Source organism: Fukomys damarensis, unplaced genomic scaffold, assembly GCF_012274545.1.
Source record: "Fukomys damarensis isolate Sample0158 unplaced genomic scaffold, DMR_v1.0_HiC HiC_scaffold_2, whole genome shotgun sequence".
Classification (NCBI taxonomy): Eukaryota; Metazoa; Chordata; class Mammalia; order Rodentia; family Bathyergidae; genus Fukomys; species Fukomys damarensis.
The window spans coordinates 17,379,779-17,403,628 of NW_022900914.1; positions in this window are offsets into that span (position 1 = coordinate 17,379,779).

The window sequence follows — 23,850 nt, forward strand, 5'->3', positions numbered from 1 at the left end:
AAAAAAAAAAAAAAAAAAAAGAAAAGAAAAAAAGAAAAAAGAAAAGAAAAAGAAAAAGCAGCAGTTACAAATACTGTTTATTTTTGGTGGGACTATAAATGACGCATTCACTCTGGAAAACTTCGGAAGTTTTTTGTAAAGTCAAACCCTATGACCCAGAAATTCCTCTTTCAGGTATTTTTCTGAGAGGCACTAAAAGTATATATATATTCACAAAAAATGTTTGTACAAAATTTTTCTTAGATGTTAGTTTTTCATAACTATAACAAAATGAGAGAATTAACTTGTAAGAGAAAAGGTTTATTTTGGTTAAGAGTTTTGGGTGGTTCAGTACCTGATTGATTCGTCCCAATTTTGGGGGCTTGTGGTCAGGCATGGCAGGGGCATGTTACAGAGCAAAACCACTCGCCTCAGGGCCAAGAGACAAAAGAGAACAAGAAGGGGACCAAGGTCCTATGATGCCTTTTAAGGGCAATGTTCATAGTGACCTAAAACCTCCACTAGACCCAACTCTTAAAGATTCTACCACCTCCCAATAGCAAATCTTTAGCACATGGATCTCTGGGGGATATTTGAGGTCCAAACTATAGTGAACATTTTATCTACAATAGCTAAACCCTAGAAACAATCTAGGTGTCCATCACTACAAGGATGAAAAGACAAATCGTGATGTTTTCATTAAATAGAAGAGTTCCAGCAGTAAAAAGGAATACAACAAGTAATGACACAGGTGGTTCTTAGAACCATTTTTTGAGTGGCATAAGCCAAGCCTCAAAGAGTGCATATGATATACTGCTTATCTGAAGTTCTAGAATGGGCTAAATTAATCCATGCATAAAATATCAGAATACTGTTTATGTCTGAAGGTAGGGAATGAGAGAGGAGATGGATTGTGAAGGCTTATAAAATAATTTCTTGATAATATTCTGACACTTGATGCGGACTTGGGTTATACAAATGGATGAGGTGTGATAGAAGAATACGGTATGCATTTAAATAAAATAATCTATTACAGTAAAAGACACATTGGCCTTCTGGAAGTCCTCTTTTGTGTCTTTCGTTGCACTGTAGTGACTGCCTCAATGTCCTGAGTTGATCCTATGTTTACCTTTCATGGTCCTTTTGAGGGATAGAGCCAGAAGTCTCATGGTGCCAGACTTGATGGATAAGGAGAATGGGAACACACTGTAATGTTTTTACAAGCCTGCCTTTCTATTGTATGACACTCAACAACAGCACTCACCATGGTTTCGATCACAGCTAGTAAAGACACAGTTATGAAGAGGACATGCAGATCTGCCTCAAAAAGTGGCAAGAACAATGGAATAAGTATGTTCAAAGTGAGGGGGGATATTTTGATGGTGATTAGTGGCAATGTGTTATTTACTGTAATAAATCATTAAAGGTTTAAATACTGTAGTTTTTGATCACTTCTTGTATGCATTTGTTAAAACAGCAAATGCAATTTAAGATTTGTGCATTTCGTTGTGTATAACTGTTTCATCAAAAATAAAAATTGTAAGGGCTGGGGATGTAGCTCAGTGGCACCGCACCTGCCTAGCGAGCTCAAGGTCCTGAGTTCAATCCCCAGTTACATACACACACACACACACACACACACACACACACACACACACACACACACACACACACACACACACACACACACACACATTGTAGACACACATTGACATGCATAGAGAAACTGCACTGATATATTTTACTTTTAAATATGTCAAAAAATAAGATGGATTAATAAAAATGCATGTGGGTAGGCATAAAGTCATATAGTAAAACAAGCAAGTAATGTTTATTAGTGGTACCATTTCCATGGTAGGTATGAGTATATGCTATAAAATTCTTTCAGCTTTTCTCTTTGAAAATTGTTAAAATAAAATATTAAGGGGAAAATATTTTGGAGGCCACTGGGGAAGTTCAATGAAGACTGGATACTAGGTGATACTAGGGAATAATTTTTTTGTCAGTTTTCTTTGATGTTTTAAAAGTATTGTGGTTACTTTTAAAACTTTATTGTTAGGAGAAATGAGCTAAAACATTTAGTCATGAAGTGTCAAGATGTCTGAAACTCACTCGGAAATGGTCTAAGGAAAATTTAGATAATAAGATGAAATGTTTAAATTATTGAGTCTAGACCATGGTTTTTATCTTTATTATTAAGTATTTAAAAAGTTAAACATCGAAGTCATAAGATATAATGTCAATGAGCAGAGAATATAAAGGGTTGGACTCTATATATCTGAGAGGTTTACAATTTCCAGTATTCCATTAAGTGGATGAATTTAGGGACAGTAACTGTAGGGGACGATTGTTAGACCTGTTTAAAAGGTGTCTTGGTCTGTTTTGTGTTGCTACACTGGAACACCTGAGGCTACTTGATACATAAAGAACAAAGATTTGCTTCATATAGTTCTGGGGGCTGGGAAGTTCAAGGTCAGTGGGCCCACAACTGGTAAGGAATTCTTGCTTTTTCCGTCATCCTAAAGTGAAAGGTGGAAGGGCAAAAGAGAATAAGAAAGAAAGCAAAAGAGGGTTAAGCTTGCTTTTGAACAGGCCCTCTCATGCTACAACAATCCCAGTCCTGTGATAACAACAATACTCCCTCTTACTAAACTGTACCTCCCAAAACACTTTCAAGGAGCACTAAGTTTCCAATGCATGCACTGTGGGGGACACATTCAAACTATACTAAAAGGCCAATCACCAGCATTCTCTATTTGCCTTCTGCTTTACTCAAGTTTTCTAGGTAGTTCCTATTTCGGAGTTTGTGAACTTCTGGGTTCATGACCTCGTCTTTTTATCTTGATTCTGGGCTGTGTTGTTTAAGAATTTGATGCTATATCTTTCTCATCACTGATTAACGTTTTTAGCGTCACTGAAACTTGATGCCAGAACTTTTTATTAGAGACCCAATAGATGTTTAACAGCAAATTTACTGGCGAAAAGAAAGTATGTGGAAGAGTGGATATAACATAGCAAGGTGTTGGTCGCCATTTAGGTGTTAGTTTCTGTTGTGTTCAGTATCCTGAGAGATGACATAGAAACACAGACACTCATAGACTTAGGCAATGGGGAGAAAAATATATTCAAAAAGACAAAGGAATCATGGTTTCAGTGCCATGAATGTATTGGAAAGCAGCACTAGCTGTCTTCTTGGTCTCATTTTTATGTTTGTGTCTGTGTCTGGGTGTACTTATGCCGTGTGGGCTTGCTCCAGAAACTGGAAGGCCTTCCTTGGAAAAATTACGCTTTGCTTCATTTCATTGAAAATTCCTCAACCAGCATATTTTCCTATTATGGAATCTAGCTCTCAAAAATTTCTGTGGCTGAAAATAGATAATTTTTTAATTAAAATATAAATCTAGTAAATCTCAGATTCTTTTGTTGTCTTTATTTCAATTCTCTGTATGATTTCTGATAAATACTTAAGCCTCCCTTATATTGAATGCTTTGGATAACTGGGCCTCAAACCTGGTGGTTATCCTTCCTCCTGTTGTTTATAGTTCAGCGTGTGACAAGCTTTGTGCTCACTTCTTTGATCTATTCTCTTTGCTTCGAAATATTTCTTGAACATGGCTCAGACTACAGTGACTATTCACTGTGATATGCTCAGCAGAGACCAACATAGTTTACACTGATTGTCTGGCCATAATTATTAAAAAGTCCTCTGCCCTCTTCAATCTTAGAAGGAAAGATACATTTGGAAGATAAACTCTAAGGTCACCTTTGCTAATCCCACAAACATTGAGAAGCGATGTGATATAGCGAACAGGTTGTGTACGCAGATCCTGTGTAGGTCCAGTTCCTGGCGTCATTGTTCCATACTACATGTACAACCTTAGGTAAGTCAAGTCTCAGTGATTTCCTACGTGAAGCAGAAGAGGTTTATGAGGAGTTAAATGATGTAGAAAGCTTTCAACACAGCAAATGTATATTAAGCACCCATTTATTTTATGTTTCTTAATGGGCAGTGAGAGGAACATCTATTCTGCTTTGGAATGACAGAAAGAGTGCTGCTATCAGCAACAGGATCAGAAGCAGCTGTAGTGAAATGATGCATCTGTTACACTTAAATTTTACCGCAGCCCTCATGAAGCTCATATGGAATCAATCTCTGCACCCATAGGCATGTGTGACTTTTCCTGTGTCATCATGTGCATTTATGTGAATAGAGAAAAGTCTTGAACTAGGGAATAGATGTATTAACATTTATCGAGTCCTAACTATGCCAGATGACAGTGGTCCCAAATTGGAACAGATCACTATATAGTCAAAAGCAGAGACATGGATGAGTTGGAACCATCTCAAAAACAGAAATAAGCAGATTTCTTGGGTGAACTTCTGTATTAAGTATTTTAGATATAAGAGCCTCATAAAAGTATTTTGATATGATTGATTATAAAAGAAGAAGAAGAAGGTGAGGGTGGAAACAGAAAAGTTGGTTATAATTTTATTGTGGTAAAATCTCCATGAAAACACATCCAATAATTATGCAAATTTGAACAAGACATAATCAGTGATTGGCTTCTAGAATGCTCTTCTTTTGGTACTGGGAATTGAACTCAGGACTTTGTGCTTTGTGGGCAGGTATGGCACCACTGAGCTATTTTCCTGGCCCTAGAAAGCTCTTTATCTAGCTATCAGGCCTTGCCTGAATAATTTCATTAATCTTCCATGCATTTAACGAACTAGAGCTTTTTGGATACTATTGGAATGTTATAGCAGTGTTTTGATTTATTAGAACTATCAAGGTTTATATGCTTTACATACTTGTAACATTCTTACTGAACATCCACATTAATCTTCTGGGGTGTATGTTAGCTTTACACCACTATAACAAAATACTTTGCATAAATAACTTAAAGAAAGAAAAAATTACTTTGGCTCATGATTTCAGGCGTTTCAGTCCATGGTCACTTGGTTCTCTTGCTTCCAGGGATGTGGAGAAGAAGAACATCATGGCTGGGAGCATGCGATGAAGCAAAGTGGCTCACCTTGTGTCAGAAAGAGAGAAAAAAGAAAGATAAAGGCAGGTCCCAAGTGACTGACTTCCTCTAACTAAATCCCACCTCTTAAAACCTTATTCAGCTATGAACATACCAATGGGTGGACCCACTGATGAGTTAGTCCCTCACGGTCCAAATACCTCTGTACTCTCACCCCTGAACTCCGCTGGACTAGGGATCAAGCTTTAAGTACACAAGTCTTTGGGGGAAACACTTCATATTTAAATCATAAGAAGATAAATAATATGAATTCCACTTTACAGGTGAGGGAGCTGAGACACAGGAAATTTAGTTTCATTCAGGACCAGTTCAAAAGGTGGGAAATAAAACTGAGTTTTCAATTTCAGTAGGTCTAACTCACAGGTGTTTATTACTAACCATCACACATGGTTTCTCAGTGTTGGTTCTTCCGCTCTTCCACATTTCTAAGATCATATTTCATTACGGTGTGATCTAAATTGGGAATTTGGCTCAGGTGTATGGGCTGCATGAGACACATGTAAATGTGGGGTGAGGTCAACAATCCACTGCACTAAGTTACAGGTGGGGCAAACAAAGTATATTAACTTACGTTAAGCATTTATTGAGGTGTAATTGATGTGTAACAAATTGTGCCTATTTAAAGTATATAATTTTATCAGTTTTGACCAATGTATACACTCATGAAGGCATCACCATAATCAAGTTTAACAATCATTTCTTTCTCTCTCCCAGACCCTTTGTAAATCTACCCTTTCTTCTGCTAAGACCCACAGACAACTATTAATCTGCTTTATATCACTTTAGGTTAGCTTACATTTTTAGTCGCTTTTATAGATTAAAAATCATATCAGTCTATGTCTTGCTTTTTACCACATTTTCCATTCACAATGTCTTGCTTGTTGTTGTTGTTTTGTTTTTTGAGACAGGGTCTCCCCAGTATTTCAGGCTGGCCTTGAATTCATTATGTAGTGTAGGCTGGTCTCAGACTCCTGCCTCAGTCTCCCAAGTGCTGGTATCAGGGTGTGCACCACCACACCTGGCCATTCAGCATGGTTTTGAGAATCATCTCCAATCTTGATTTGTTGAGCATCACAAATTTGTTCCTTTTCCTTTTCTATTACCGAGTAGTTTTGCATGATCTGGGTACATCACCCATTCCTAATCCATTTATCTGTTGATGGATGTTTAAGTTGTTTCCAGTTTGGGGCTATTACAAATAAAATTGCTGTGAACATTTGTGTACTGAAGACATTATCTCTTTATTTTTCTTGGGTAAAAACCTAGGGGTGGATTGTCAAGTGGAATATCATAGTATGATGTGTATGCTGAACTTTAAAGAAATGGCCAACTGTTTTTCCAAAGTGGAAAACAGCAGCTTCCTCATCCTCATCGATACTTGGTATTGTCAGTTTAATACATATATTATCAAATATAGCAATTGAATTAGTTGCGTCTCATTTTATTTTTTATTTGCACTTCCCTGATTACTAATGATTTGAGTGTCATTTTATATGTTTATGGGACCATGTTACATCCTTCTAGGCAAAATGTCTAGTTGAATTTTCAAAAATGTGATTATCTTTTTATTTTTGGGTGATAAATTTTTAAATATATTCAGTACACAAGTACTTGTTGATAGAGACTTAGCAAATATTTTCTCCAGGTCTGTAGCTTGTTCTTTTGTTTTCTTAGGGTATTTTTCAAGTGACAACCACTTAAATATTATCAAAGATCAAATTATACTTTTTTTTCTTTTTTCTTACTCCCATGTCTTAATTCTACCATGTTTCCTATAGAAAACATTACAGATTTATGTTTCAAAATTGGGTCCATTGATCATTTTGAGATAATTTCTGTGTGTAGTATGAGGTAAGGGACCATGTTAATTTTTTTTTCCTGAATATCATCTTTCAAAAAGACTTTCCTTTCCCCATTGAATTTCCTTGATACCTTGGTATAAAAATCAAGTGACCATGTGCTTGTGGGTTTTTCTACATTCTTTCTTCTCTTTCATAAGTTGATCTGTCTACTTTTGTTTTGGGGAAATTTTAGTTTATTCAGTGGGAGGGATGTACTGGCATGGACCTTTAATGGAAACAAAATGTGTTTGAAAAAAAATTTTTAATTTTCAGATAATTTTGTAGGTAGATGTGGGTTGTTGATTGGCCAAAGTTTCTGGCTAATCCTGTCAAACACTAGTAAGAAGTAGTAAACTTTTTAAAAATGTAATATGAAATTTGTGATATATAAATATAAATATATATATTAGGATGCCAACAGGCCAATTTATTCTCCTTTATGGTGTTTAGAACAAAAGACTGGTGTAGTCAGATTATAATATACCTTAGGATTTTAGTTCATTGTTTTACCACTAATCCATGTTGAGATATATAAAATATTCAACCTTTAATTCTGGGCTTTACTCATATGAGACCTCAATTCTATGTTAGCACAAAAACTTCATCTGACTATAAGAGCTTGCTAAGCAAATAGAAGCTCCCTGAGTGGCAGCCGTTTGTGGAATTTTATGAAGTATCAGTTTGTGCTGAGACCAGCGTGAGGGCAACTGTCTTTGGAGATTTTACATAAGGTTAAATGACTTTTTTGAGATTATTTTTTTTTAGCAAATTATTCAAATCAGAGATAAAGATACTGGCTGAAGAACCTTGTGTATCTTCTACACAGTCAAAAGCGAAGCCTGAAGCAATCTGATCTTTTCAGCTGAGAAGACTCAATTGAGGAAACCAGAAAGTTTGGGAGAAAATGCATGGACTTTTGAATCATACGAATGTGGTTGTAATCATTAGTTTTATCACATATAGGCCATGTTTTTGTTTGGACACTTCAATTTTTAAGCCACAGTGTTCTTAGTACCTCCATTTAGAACCTTGTAAAAATTAATATATAGGTATATAGAGAGGAATTAAATATATATATATATATATATATATATATATATATATATATATATATATATGTATTGACATAAAGTGGACTGAAGCTTTTGTAGGTTAGTATTTAAAACATTGGAACAGTGTATTTACCATTTTTCTGAGAATTATTTTTTAAAAGCCAGCCCAAATTTTTCTTCCATTTATTTAATTATTTAAGCAGTATTTTTGGTTTACATCTCTCTAGATTGTAAGCTCTGTGAAGATAGCAAAGTTGTCCATCTGGACCATGGTTATAGTTCCAGATATTAGTATAGAAATTGGTAGGTAGTAAGCAATAATGTTTATTTCCTAAGTGAATAAGTGTTGGTTGAAAGTCATTCCTGTACAATTGTTGGAATCTGGAAAGCTTCTTAATTGCCTATTTTCCCCAAGAGAGGTCAAGATACCAGAATACATTCCAATCAGCAGAGGCTATGAAAGTGAAAAAATGTACACAGATGGCCAGAGGCTGTTGAATATAGTCTTCTTCACCCCCCAAAATAACTCCCAAATTAGAATATGTTTTTTCACTTTTGCTTTTGGGTGGCTAAGAGTTAAATTAAAACAGTCTTGATTATGAATGTTATGACCATCAGCTTTTATAAGCTTATCTGCTAGACCAGAGAATTCCTTTTTCTATTATAAATTTCTTCAGGATAGTATCCATTTAACTTTGTTTAAAAAATCTGCTATGTAATACAACCAAAGCTAAAGGCTTTGCTTCTGCAAAATAGAGAGTTATGGAGATTGTGTGACTGAAAGCACTCAAAAGAAACTTTGGTCACATGCAAATCAGATCTCTACAGGGCAATGCAGGGACAAAGGACTGCTTAGGGACAGTGACAGAAATGAGACACAGAAGGGTTCTTTGAAGGGCACACTGGGATGACACATGGTAGGAGGTCAGTGTGGCCAGCTGCTTCCTGGCTGGCAGGTTAAACCTCTTACCTATAAAGTATACCTGGCATCTGAGTGTTTTCCATATTTTTTCTTCCAACAAAATGTGCATTTAAGAAAGATAAGGACAAAAGAAAGGGAGCAAAAAAGAAGCAAAGGACAGCAGCACAGTTTACTGTTTTCTTTTTCACAATTTCTTCTTAAAGTTTTTATTTTAGAAAATAATTGGGTGAATGTACAGTTGGAACCATTTGAGGAATGTGTGTTTCTATTTCCAGTAAAACTTGAACCAGGTTTGAGATCATTTTAATTGATAGCGCTTAAGTGGAAAGCCTAAACCTTCAAATCCTCAGTCCTCTCTACAAGTGGAGTTTTTCTGTGAGACTGTCAAATAAATATGTTGAGGAGGATGGTAATTAGGTGAGAACAGATGGCCATTTTTTTAACTGAGATATTAAGCCTCAACGTTTACATTTACCAGACTGATCTGCCTGCTGGAACCAGTGGGTGTGATGGAGTATACAGGTTGGCAAGATGTCAAGTTTGTCAAAGCTAGCTGGGAACTATGATAGAGAACCAGATTCCTTATATGGCTTTTAGGACTGGGGAAGTGTTAGGGGAAGATTACAACAGTGCGCTGCACTATGCCAAATCTTTATGCTGCAGCTCTGCAGACCTCAGACCTTTTCCCAAACAGAAATCTGCTACTTCCAACAAACAACATCGTGATGGAGTGAAAAGCCACTGGATTCCTTGTTCTAGTTGCTGCTCTGACCTTCACTGCATCTGTGACCTGGAGCAGGTTCCTCAATCCTGCTGAGCCCCAGCATTTTTCAAATGGAGGAGGGTTGGAATTAAAATGCAATTCAGTTGTTTCATATGACATCCTCCAGCTAGGAGAGTGGTAACCCGTGGTGGCTGAGAGCTTCCCTGAGCTTAGATCAAAGGCCGCCATCCATGCCTCTGTGTGGCAGTTGGTGGGCTGTGGATGCTTCCGTGTGTTCTAGCTGGTGAGTGTGAGGAAAATTCGAAGATTCCAAGCACCAGAGTTCCAGTCTACATCTTTATCTTTCATGCACTTTACATTTTGAGGATTTACAAATATTGAGAAGTGTAATCTACAGATTTCAAGAGAACACTAGGGTAAATGGCTCTGAGGTTTATAAGAAAGGCCACGAAGGAGGCACAGAAGCCATGAACAAAAAATCCTGTCTCTCAGTCCATGCAAGAAAGATGAAGGACAGACAGAAGATGAACACTTGGGTAGTAATGAAGACTGTTTTCAATTTTCATGTATCATCTTCTCATAATGTATTTACACACACACACATGCACACACACTCACACGAACTTACTGAAAGCTTTTCTCTTAAAAACTTGTGGTTAGAATGTACCTAAGTTTTGTTGTTGTTGTGGTGGTGGTTGTTGTTAGACCTAGGAATGAGAGCTGTTTTGAGGGGAATTTTACAACCATGATAAAATTTAATGAAACTCATTACCTGCAAAGCTCATGGAAAGAAGGGCATGCAACCTAGGTACACTGCAATACAAAAGTTTACTATTCAGAAAAAAACATTTATTGTTCAGAAATAATAATTTCTCACATGCCTGTAATCCCAGCACTGTGGAGGCTGTGGCAGGAAGATTGCTGTGAGTTTGAGACCAGCTTGGGCTACATAGTGAGCTCCAGGTCAGCCTCAACTACATAGTGAGACCCTGTCCCAAAAAACCAAACAATTAAGTACATAAAATAATTTCTCAGTAGTAATACACCTGACTGAGAGGGAAGGCTATGGTTTGACAAGTGTAGTGTTTGCATAAATCACCTATGAAAAAATATTTAAGATCATCATTGTCCCTAGTGTCTAGGACTTCTTGTGAAGTCCACACTCAATGCAATAATGTTTTAATTAATGGACTCTCTTGGACTTAGGGGCAGATGACAGCTTCCCTGAGGCACAGCAGGAGACTGGGGAGAAGGTGACAGCATGGCCTGCATCAGTAGACGCAGTTTAGGGCCGTTAGGGGAATGCACCTACCTTGTGTGTCTGAAATAGGGTTGCTTATTGGAACCCCTCGCCTGGAATCTTTGGACGCTTCTGTCTGATTCTGAAGAGTGGACTCTCAGGCTGCTTCACGGGGTGTTTCTGATGGTTTTTGTTAGACCTGAGTCTACCAAATGCAGGCAAGTGCCTAGAATGGGATGGGACAAAATAACTTTCCAGCAAGCATCTTCTTTTCTCATGATCACCGTACAATCCACTTGACTGAGCGAGTCTGCAACTTAGATGTTCCTCCCAGTTTACTTTAAACAAGATTTCTCCATTTTTAAATTTCTTAACCTCTCCATGGAACTGCCCAGTAGCTTAGTTTATGAAACGGATCGCCAAGGTGTGGAGAAGATGGTCACTGTTTGGAAATTTCAAGTAGTTGGCCAAATAAATGGAGATATCAAGCTTTCCAAATTTGATTTCCACCAAACAATCTATATAACTGTGACTATGTATCAGAGGCAGCAAAAGCATTCAAGTATCATATGTACAGCAAATTGAGAATTTTACCAGTTCAAAGTTACATCTAACACATATTTTATATACATATCTTGAAATGTGTTTTGTAAGGAAATTTATCCTAAATAATCACATATTATAATACCTAAATTAAAAATGAATGCAAACTTTATTTTGAAACAGACACACGTCAATTCATCTAACATCATGGTTGCTGAGTTGTTAAGTCCCGCTTCCCCTTTGTGCCCTCCAGCTCTCACATCAAATGTGGCCCTTTCACAAGTTTTCCTTACCTAGTTTATCTAGCAAAACTCCTGCCTGAAAAAGTGTCTATCTTTTTCACCCAGGATGCAATAGGACGATTATGGCAGAGACTGCAAACTGTGCCTTTTATTCCTTTCCTACTAACAGAATGGAATTCCCCAACTTTTGGCCGGGCATCTGAGTGCAGATACTGCATTGCTCAGGTGTCTTTATAGTTGGCCGTGACCACGTGACTAAGCTTGGGCCAACAGGAAGTGAGAGGACTGAAATCATAGCACATGTTGGTTATCTCCTTAATGAAGAGCCACTTGTTCTGGGCATGTTTTCACTCCCCCTGGCTGTAATGCAGGCAGGGTGGTGCTGATGATTCGCTCCATCCATGGGGATGAGATTACCACTGTAGGAAATGCATAGGAAGACTGAAGGGTCCTTGGTTCTTGAAAACTCTTCTAGATGGATCAATTTTCCCATTTCTGGACAGGTTACTTCTGGGAACAACAACAACAACATCCTGGATCAGTCAGTGTTTCATTGCTGTGACAAAAATTGTTGGGCACTCACAACTTAAAGGAGGAAATGGTTTATTTGCTCACAGTTTCAGAGAATTCAGTCCATGTTTGTTTGGTTTCAAGGCAGGAATATAGTGTCAGAAGGATGTGGTGGAGAAAAGCTGCTTAGTTCAGAGCAGCTAGGCAGCAGAGCAGAGGAACAAGGAGACCAGGGGAATAGCACCATAAAGAAAGAGGTCAGTTTCTGGGGATTTAGTTCTGCTTGTCTGCCTCACAAGGGCAAGGACCAGAGTTCAATCCCCAGTACCAAAAGGAGGGGGGTAGGGCCATATACTGCCCAAGGTCTTGCCCACATAACCGAAACAGACATCCAGAAGTGTGCTTTACGAGTTGCCAAGGTGTCTGTCATGCCAATCAAGTTGACAATTAACCATCAATTTCCCCTCAATTCCACTCAACCATCAAATTCCACTCAAAGTAACACTGAAATGCATCTTCTTAAGCCATATGTCTTAGCCATATGTCTTAGCCATATGTCTTTTGCTGAAGCAAAACACCTGACACCTAAAACTTAAGGAAGAAGAGATTTATTGTGGCTTATGGTTTTTAGAGGATCAGTCCATAGTTGGTTGGCTCTAAGGCAGAAAGGTTATGGTGGAAGGGTCTGGCAGGAGAGCGAAGGGAGGAGCTGAGGAAGGAGATATATCCTTCCAGGTTGTGCTTTCAGTGACCCACATCTTCTATTCAAGCTCTATCTCCTAAACCACACATTCAACTATGAATAAATCAGTGAGTTAATCCACTGATGAAGACAGAGGCTCCATAATCAAATCACCTTCCAAAAGCGCTACCTCTGAACAAATAAGTCTTTTTGATGATACTAGATCTAAACCATAACACCATACTTAGCATAATAACAAGTCCATAATTCTGTGTAAAATTATGTAACCATCCTGCATACAACCAAAAAGGCCCTAATACCCTCCCATAAGTCTCAACAGTTCCAGCATTGCTCAGAAATCCATGCTCAAAGTCTCCTCTGGGATTCAAGGCCAGCTCCTGGCTATAAATCTCCATAAAAATAGAAAAGCATGTTAGATTATTCCAAAATACAAGGGCAAAGGATAAATATTTTCATTCCTAAAGGAAAAATGGGAGAATATAAAAAAATAGGATCAAAACTAGATTAAAAACCCAGCAGGGAAAACATTAAGTATTATATCTTTGTATACAGCATCTGGAGCACATGGTGGTGACATGTGCATTCCTGGTGGCTTGGGAAGCCCCACCCCTGTGACCTTTACAGTTGCAGCCTATGCAGCCTGTCTGGGGCTGGTGCCATTTGTTGCCTGTGACCTTTTTTTGGCAGGTATTCTGTGTTTCTGACACCTCTGACTTCTGGAGGTCTCTATTGCACCTTCAGCTTTACTTCCACAACTTTACACAACCTCCTTTCAGGGGCCCATTTGGCCTTCCAGGTCTTCCTCTGAAATCTGGGTGAAAGCATCCCTGAATCCACAACTCTTATGTTCTGCTTTACATGTAGTTCTTTTCAGGACAGAAGGTAAATTTTAAAACATTTTTGCTCCCAATTCTCACTATAAATGTGACTGAAAGTAGCCAGAAGTACCATACCACAGTCTGAATGTTGGGCTGCCATGAAATTTTCCTCACCAGATCAGTGAGCCACCTGAAACTTAGACACCTGAAAGTCTTAGGATATGGGCAAAATTTTTTGACAATTTTTTCCAGACTGTAATGTGGATGGCCTCTAGTCCACTTCCCAATAAAGGCCTTGTTCCCAACTGAAACCTCTTGAGCCTGGCCTTTGTTGTCCTCATTCCTATCAGTATTCTGGATCTCTAAGCTCTGACCAGAAATCACCCACAGTGTTTGGTTTATAGCATTCTAGAGCTTCTCTAATCTGCATTTCCAAGCATTTCTAAACTCTTCTGCACACTAGTTCCTAAAGCTTCTCACTGCACGGTCAGGTATAATGATAGTAACAACCCTTCTTCTTCTTGGTAGCAATTTTATATATTTGTCAACTTTCTGTAGCTGTGACCAAAATGCCTAAACCCACGATTTAAAGAAGGAGAGCTTTAATCTAGCTTATGTTTTTAAGGGGATTCAGTCCAACGTAGCTGGCTCCAAAGCAGAAGGACTATGGTGGAAGGCCCTGGCAGAACGACTGGCTCATGCTGGCCAGGAAGTAGAGCAGGGGAACAGTGCCAGAAAGAAAGGTGCTGGCACTATATATAGTACCCAGTGTCACACCTCTGTGACCACCCAAACACACCTAGAAGTGTGCTTTCGAATTCCCTAGGAGGTGGCTCCCAATCCAATCAGGTTGAAAATTAAATTTAACTATGACAAACACACTTCTGTCTTCTTTGATTATCTGTATTTCTATTTCTGTTATGAAATGTAGCTGCTTGATACACTTTCTATCTCATCTTTATACTGCATTTTCTCTGATTTACTGTTCTGTTGTCTGTCTCCCTCAACTGGAATGTAATTTACACGAAAGCAGAGAACTTGTGTTAACTTCTGCACCCTCAGTGGCTAGGCCAGTGTGTAGTATATAGTAGGTGTACAATAAGAAGTTTTAAATTAATGAATGACTTAGTTACCAGGTTAGTCATAATTAATTAGTTAGTTGTAACGGTACATTTTTTATAGTGTTATAAGGCAACCAAGGGAAGTGGTGACTGAATAACTGTAAGAATGTGGCTCTGCGTCACCACCATTATATTTCACTTGCAAGCCGAGGTATTTTCTTTGTGGAATATCCCAGCTTCACTAAGAGTTCAGGGCCTAGGCCTAATTTGGAACTGGCAATTATTTAGCTCCTCTGTTTTGTTTTGTTTTTTTCAAATGGGATAGTTTGTGGCATAGGATAATATGAGAAGAAAGTGAAGGAAAGGCGAACAAAAGTAGTAGTCTGATTTTGTCTAAAACCTGAGGGTCATGAGTAGGATGACCAGAAACTACAGTGCCGAAGTGCATATACTGGCAGTGCTATTAATAATTATCCTGAGATAACAGTGCAATCAGGGACTATTTCAGGCAAACCTTAGCCACAGTCTAGTAAAAAATGAATTGGCATGGAAAACTTGCTTGTTTTTGTTGAAAGATTGGCACCACATTGCAGAAAGACATTCTTGAGTATTTGATGAGTGACAAACTCAGCAGGAAATAGAGAAGGGGCCCTAAGTTTTCTTCTATCCCTGGATGTTTTGCAGAGACAAAACCAGTCATTCAATGTATCATCTCCCAGAAGGTTTTAGCTCTAGATTAATTATGCATTGATTCACTTGTAAGCACAATGCACAGTTGACTAGACAACAGCAGTACAAAGTAAGAAACTGGTTAAAGTATCAAGATCATAAAGGGCTTTGGAGTAGCAGAACTGTTTAAGAAGATTTACTTTCAGCAGTAATCTGGAGACAAAAAGAATATATTTTAGGATATCCATGAGTCTAGAGGATCAACTGATGGTTCTCATGATAAATTCTGATCAAAGGATCATAGAAATTGGGCAAGATATAAAATAAGAACAAAAGAAGTGTGTGAGAGAAGATAAAGGAAGGAACCTGCAAAGGGAAAGATATATAATTAAAATAACACACTGTGTTAGTTTTTTGTTGCTATGACTGAATATCTAAGAAAAGCAACATAAGAGAGGAAAGGTTTGTTTTGGCTAATGATTTCAGAGGTTACAGTCCATGGTTTGTCAGCTCCATTGTATTTAGACCTGAGGTAATGTCTCCATTGATTTTAGACCTGAGGAAGAGGGCATGGCAGTGGAAAGACCCTCATCTCATGGCAGCCAGGAATGAGAGAGGGTGAGAGAGCCTAATAGGAATGGGTTAGAAATCAGATAGAATCCCCAAGGTCACATCTCCATGGTCCATTTACTTCAACTAGATTTTACTTCCTGTACCGTAACCTCACAACAATTTATGGCTGCATCAGTGACTTAATCTACTAATGAAGGTGGAGCTCTCATGAACCAGTCACCTTCCTGTACATCTAACATGTACTTCTGGCGGGTATTTAAATCTAAGCCATCAAAACTGCAGACCTGTTCTGGGTTATGGTGGAGCCCATGAGACATTATGAGTAGACCTCATCATATTTTTTATATTTGTGGATGGATAGAAGAGCAACAGTATTGATTTCATCTTTCATTGCCCACATTCAGGACCTATCATCCTGCAGGTGAAGAACTGATGTGGGGAGATGAATCTTTTTATCCAAATATCAGGATCATTGTCAGTGCATTAAATATGTTGGAAGAATAGTCACACTTGATAGATCTCAGAGTTATATAAATGAAGAACTTAGCCAAAAGTGGTGTTTGCAAGTAAATCTGAAACAGGAGAAGGCAGAGAAACATGATCCCATGGTAATGCATGTTTACCCATCCTGCTGTTTTAGGAGCTTTTTCTGTTCTAATGAGGAGTGCGTTCTCTCTCACAATGAATGAGGAATTAATATAAGAGCCATACTCATAAAGTCCTGAGATATTTTATATCTGAACTTTACCAACTAGTGAAACAGTGAAGTCATTTACATTGAGTTTCACTATAATTGGTAGAAGGGAGCAATTAAGCAGATGAGAGTTTACTCAACCTCTAATAAAAAAGTATTGTTGGGAGAAAATTAGGAAGTGTGGTCTGAGATTTCTGGGGTGATGAAAATACCACTTGATTTGAGGGGAATTGGCTCAGTTTTAGAGTAGGCTCCAGATTATGGTGGTTCTCCACTCTGTTGTACATAAGGATATATTTTAAAGGGCAAATTTAGTTCATTCCCAGAGATTCAGATTTAGTGAGTCCAGGATGAGAGGTAGAACATTTGATTTTTATTAAGTTTCCTAGTTGATTTCCGAGCAAATCACTTGTGGACAACTCCTTAAAAAACACTATCCTAGAGGCTGGGCATGGTGGAGCACGCCTGTAATCCCAGCATTCAGGAGGCTGAGGCAGGAGGATCACTGTGAGTTCAAGACCAGCCTGGGCTACATAGTTCCAGGTCAGTCTCAACTATGTAGTGAGACCCTGTCTCAAAAACACCACTGTCCTAGCTGTCCTAGGAGACCCACACTGAAGCCTCTGACAAGACTGCAGAGACCCAAGATTGAGTTTTGGGAGCGACGTGGCATCTGCTTCCAGGGGTCAAGCTGCCGGGTTAGCTTTTCATTCCTAATTAATAGAATCTGGAGCCTCCAGTAGCTGGCACATGATTTATAGCTATGTTAAACAAGACAAAACAAATGGTGTCCAGCTGGTTACGACTACCTTGATATATAAATTCAGCTGCAATTTGTCTTCAGTTTCTTACAGAGGTGGCACAGTAGTACAATAGTGCTTTCTAAAGCCAAGAGTACAAGACTGACAAGGACAACGTGCCCGAAATGTAATGATCATTATGTCTCTTTAAAGTTGTGACCATGTAAACATTCAACAGTTCTGAGGTTGAAGTGCCTCCACATTTTATTTCAACAGAGTCTTGATATTTCTCCAACTTTAGTACAAAATCACCCATGAATAAACTGTCTATGTATTTTCATTTTTCTTCATGGATAATATTATAGCTCTTATGTTGAATTGAAATGGCACTCATGGCAACTTTACCCTTCTAGCATCTGTTTGCTGTTGAGTGAGCAGTGCTAGCACTAAAATTGGCAGAGAATGGCTGTGGCCAGCTTGCCTTTCCTTCTTTGCCTTTGCCTTACCTGTGTAGCTGCTGTATACACTTGGGGACCTATTTGAGGAGTGTATTCTTAAGTTTTAGAGTGTGCCACTATTCTTTGAAAGGCGATCTGCAAGTCTGTATCCCTCCAAAGTGCTGAAACCTAGTCCCTATTAGGGGGATAGTAAGGTGGCCCAAGGAATAAGGAGGTGGCTAGGTAATGAGGACTGTACTTTAATGGATAGGGTTAATGTCCTTATAAAACAGGCTCAAGAGAGCCAGCATGTCCCTTTCAACATGTAAGGACACATAGAAAGCATCATCTATAAGAAACCTGCCCTTGCCAGACACCGAGTCTTCTGACTCCCTCAGAACTGTGAGCAATGTCTCTGTTATTATGAATCACCCAGTTTAAGGTATTTTGTTATGCATGTTGAATATCCCTTATCCAAACTGATTAGCACTGGAAGCAGATTTCAAATTTTGAAATTTTTCAGATTTTGAATATTTGCATAGATGTATGTTGGTTGAGCATCTCTAATTTGGAACTCTATGATTTGAAATACTTCAGAATCTGAGCTTTCTAAGCATCATGTTGGATTTTGAGAATTTTGAACTTTCAGATCAGGGATGCCCAACCTTTATCATTCCGAATAGATTAAGACAGATGATGTTTGCTTCAGAAGTGCAGCTTCCTGGGCCTCATACACTGATGGTTTGGTTTAAGCCTAGAGTGTGGTTAAAGAATGAACTTATTTTTTTAAAGAATGAACATTTTAAAAAAGGGTGCATAGACAAGTCTCAGGCAAATGGTCCACAGACCCCACTTTGAGTAGATGATTAGATTAGCACAATAGGGAGATGTGAAGAAATAGGAATCATGGTCTCTGCAACTAATACACAGAGGGCAGAAGAAAAGGATGTCCATTACTTGCAAGTGATTGAAGAATGCCTAACAGTGGCCAACTTTTATTGAGCACTTACTATATTCCAGGAACACACATTAACTCATTTAGTTCTCAGAGTTAGTTTCTGTTTTCTCCTTTTTGTAATGAAGATAATACAGAGTAAGACTATCTTGCCTGGAACTGCACAGCTATTGCATACAAATGAGTATACAGAGAGGATATGTCCTTGAAAGCACTTATTCTAGCCAGGTGAGGTGGTACCTGCCAGTAATCCCAGCACTCAAGAGGCTGAGGCAAGAGGATTGCTGTGAGTTTGAGACCAGCATAGTGAGTTCCAGGTCAGTCTCAACTACATAGTGAGACCCTGTCTCAAAAAAACAAACAAACAAACAAAAAAACAAAACAAAAAAAAGAAAGCACTTATTCTAAATGTAATACTATATCTAATGTGCTTTAATTTCAAAATTTTAAAGCATGTGTACATGCATGCAAGATATTTTATATGGCAAAAGAATTTAATGAAGTCAAATATTTTAATTGAAAGAATTAATTTATGTATTAAGCAAACAAACATACACTGTCATAAGTTTCAGCAAGCACTGAGGATGTAGAAGTAAAGGCCTTTGAGGTCCTGGCAACACATTGGGGAGAAGACTGGTGGTCGGAGTCCAGGACAGTTGCTGGGCAGGCTGGCAGTTTGATAGTGGTGCTCAGTATGATGTGGAGCAGCAGAGCCTTTGGTGAAGGCCCAAGAACGTGGGACTGAGGCTTGTGGTGTCCAGTCAGGCTGATTTGGGAGACTTCCTGGGAGAAGTAGGGCTTTCGTGGCACTTGAACAATATGCCACAGCGTCGATGAGAGCCGAATGCCCACACGTGTTCTACCCTTCATTAAAGAAGCTCTTTCCACAGAGATTTTTCCATCCTTTATGCCACAGGCCTCTGTTACCCTGGCCACAATTCCTAGACCAGGTTTGGTGCCAAGCTCAGAAGCAATTGTTTAGAAAGAAGGTGATGATCAATGTATTGTTTAGAAATATGAGGAAGACGTACCTTGGATGAAAGAACAACTATGTGTGAGGCTGTATGAAGATGTCAAGGGCACAGCTATTTAACGCATAATCCACGACTCTGTGCCATCTGTGGCCTTTGCCTTTATATCTTTGCAAGGAAATTAAGTGTGAAACCAAGTGTACGAGTACTAAAATTGAGATTATTTAGAGATGTTCAAAGTGATGGTCAGAACTTTGAAGCATGTGACTAGTGGCTGTATTCATTATCTATTTAGGCATAACAAACCGTCTGCAATCTTAGCAGCTTTAAACAGCAATGAGCATGTATTATCATAATTTCTGTAGTTTAGGAACTCAGGATCTGTTGGTGGCTGTGGGTGTCTCTCTGAAGTTGTAGTCAGGATGTTGGCTGAGCTGCAGTCTTCTGAAGGGTTGACCGGAGCAGGAAGATCCACTTCCAAAATAATTTATATGCTGATTGACAGCTGTGTTAGTTAACTTTTTATCACTATAACAAAATACTCAAGAAAATCTATTTACAAAAAAAAGAAAGAAGGAAAGATTCATCTTGGCTCACAGTTTCAGAGGTTTTCGTCCATGGTTGGCTGGCTCCATTGTTTTGGCCCCGTGTCCCATTAACTCATCATGGCAGGAATGCATTGCCGAACAGAACTGCTCACCTCATTGGCCAGGCAGCAAAAGGGAAAGACTGAACAGGCTGAGGGGCCCAAAATCCCTGTTGGGGGCACAGCTCCAATGACCTAAGGACCTCCTATGAGATCCTACCTCTGAATGGTTCCACCACTTTCCACCAGCACCTCCACTGGGGACCAAAGCTTTCACACACACAGACATTTGGGAGATAACCAACACCGAGACCTACGCCTTTGCAGAATGATAGTTGAGCATCCTCATTACATGATGGCTAACTTTTTCAGGGTGGGCAATGAAAAAAAAGAAGCAAGGGAGAGAAATTTTTTATGATTGGTTTCAAAAGTCACACATAGTAATTTCCATCATATTCTGTTTGTGCTAAACAAACCACTAAGTCCATCCAACACTCAAAGGGAAAGAAGTTGGACTCCACTTTTCAACAAGAGACGTGTCAAAGTGTAGGGAGACATTTTAATACCATCCCTATGTATGTGTCTCTTTGAACAAGGCATAGATAAATTTGTGTGTTGCAGAATTTGCATAGTGATGATTATGTGGCATGAACTTCTTTATAGAAGTCACATGCAATTAGAGCACTTATTCTACAAAAATATGAAAATTTAGAAAAGTGGTCTTTTATGTGAGTTGTGTTTGGAAGCACTACCCTTGTTTCCTAAAGCCACAGACTGCAAAGATTTTACTCACACAATCTCAAAGGATTTGGAAAATCTATGTGTTTTCCATTTCACATTTTACAGGTAAGACCAAGAATAGTTTGGTAAGTTTAAAAAATCTTAATATAATTTCAAATGTAATTCAAATACTGACATTCCAAAGAAAGCCATTACCATTTCTTTTTTTAAAGCTCTTCAATGGAATTTAAACATAACCATTTGAAGCCATCTCTCGATAAAAACACATGAGCCTTAACCATTTGGAAATTGTGTATCTTTCCTTTTTCCTGTTTCACTCCATCCAGTAAATTTTCATTTCACCTTTACCTTAGTGAAAACTATACCTTTTAAAATCCATTTTAGCAATATCATAGTTCTCTGCTAGAACAATATGTATAGAAATTGAAATTTTAAAATTTATTTTACCTTCTATAATTTAAGGCTGTTAGCACTAAACATTTGGGTCTGAATTATCATTACAAGTATTATTAATATGAGATTATTAAATATAAATATGAATATTGGTGAACATTAATGAAAAAGCAGATTTTTATTGCAATTATATCTCTAAGTGATATGAACAGAGCTTTTACTTGATTAATTGGTGACTTTTTTGTGATTTATGGAGTGGAAATAACTTATTACCAAAATGAAAAAGATCTGAGCATTACTTTATATCTTTTTCATTTTTATAGATAAAGAAATCTTGTTCTCATAAACAGGTGTGACTAGAATAAGTTTTGTTATAATAATATAACTTATTTCTTTTGACTACTTCTGGCACACATACCAAAAATTACATGAGATCTTTCTTCATGTATCTATATAATAAAATTTTATTTGTAATGATCAAATGACCAATAATTCAATTAGGTGGCCCTTCAATTTTGTTGAAAGAAACAAATTTAAAGCAATCCTACCTCCTCTCAGGAGATGTGTTATGCAGTCGTTAGAATTGTTCATTTCCCACTTCCTGGAACAATTAAAAAATTCTTGTCCTTGAAAAGTCTTTACCCAGCTTAAAGAAATGACTATTAATTTTATTCTTTCAGTTATAGACACTACTTTTAATCTAATGTGGTTAGAAAGTTTTAGAACATAAAATAGTATCATTAATGTCAACAGTTTTACCAATGTAACACATTCTCCCAAATGCTTTGAACTTCTCAAAAGCTTTAGAAATACACAATGTAAACTTTTAGTTCATTCAGTTTATGAAAAATGTCTGCTATCTGAACTAATTGTCAAAACCAGCTCCCTTTGTGAAAGGAATTAGACAAATAAGACTTGTTTATGTTAGGAAAAGTAAAATTTCATTTTTATAAAAATACATATGGTGATATATTTATTACATTTTATCATGTATTATTAGAATCCACTAAACAATAAACTATGAGATCATATCTGTTACTGGGGATCCAACTTGGGACCTCACACTTGCAAGGCAGGCAACAAACAGCACCCGCTAAATCCCCGGCCTTATGAGATCATATCTGATAGATGACAATTATGTCAAGATTAAACTGTGTAGGTCACCATAATTAGGTTATAAGAAAAAGATAAGCCAATATTTTGTCTCATATTACTTAATTTGTCATATAGCAGTATAAGTCAGTTAAATTTGTTTCATTTTAAAAATGTGATGAGTATAATAAAAACATGCCATTCTTTTAATATTCTTTTATCATACATTTAATTCCTTCTTTTATATTTAAAGTGGTACCAAATTCATTCTATATTTTATATCACAACTCTGCTACAACTCTACACATCTGTTGTTTTAGAACTGTTTTTCTCTGGCGGTCCCGCATGGTGTCTACTTACATTTCTGTTTTATGAAAAAATTTTTAAATTGTGAGCTCATATTGGTTGTAATTCTACCAGTAAGAAATTTTTGAATAGGATATTCGCCATTCCTATCAGAAACCCATGGGCATTAACTAAATTCCCTTTAAAGGAGACATTAACGCATGGTCCATGTTAATTGTACAGCTCTCTAGTGTCAAACAGTTGCAGATCCAGTTCCAAAATGTGAATGAAGAAGACTCTGCCATTTGCCATGTAGTCTCAGGGAATTACCATCCCCTTTCCAGGTCCCAGACAGTACTCCTTACTGTCTGCTTGTGCCTGAACAGTTTCCTACTGTTTCCCTCTTCTCTGAAGGTTATCCCTTCTTTTGTGTAGGATAAATTTACCTCTCACTTCTTTCCCTGCCCCCTTCCAAGCTGTTTCTTCACCGCCCTCTGCAGGCCAAATCTCTAAATTATCTGAATTCACGTCTACACTCAGTTTACCTATAAATTTCAACTCATATTCTGTGGATTTCCTCATTATTGACTAGGAAATGTATATTACGCAGGACACTTGTGTGTCAGGATTGAAAAAAAATACTCAGGAATTCTAAAACTAAATGCTGTTAATTTTTAAACAATAACAAATACCATGAATAGTTTGACTCATGATTTTTGATTTTTGCATTTTAAATATCATTTTTATATCCAATCCTCCCAACAACCTGGCCAAAATATCCTTGGGAGGAGAATAGAAGAAATAAAAGATTCTTGGATGCACAAAATGATGAGGTTAAAACTTTCTATTTTGGACTTGGGCCCATAGTCAGTGGTTCATGAGATGTAAACTCATCAACCTGAGTCCTTCCCTGGGATTATAAGGAGAACACTGAACTCTGGGAAAGAGCAATGTGTCTGCTTTTCTTTCTTTTCTTCTTCTTCTTTTTTTTTCTTTTTTTCTTTTTTTTTTTTTTTTTTTTTCTTTGGGGGTTT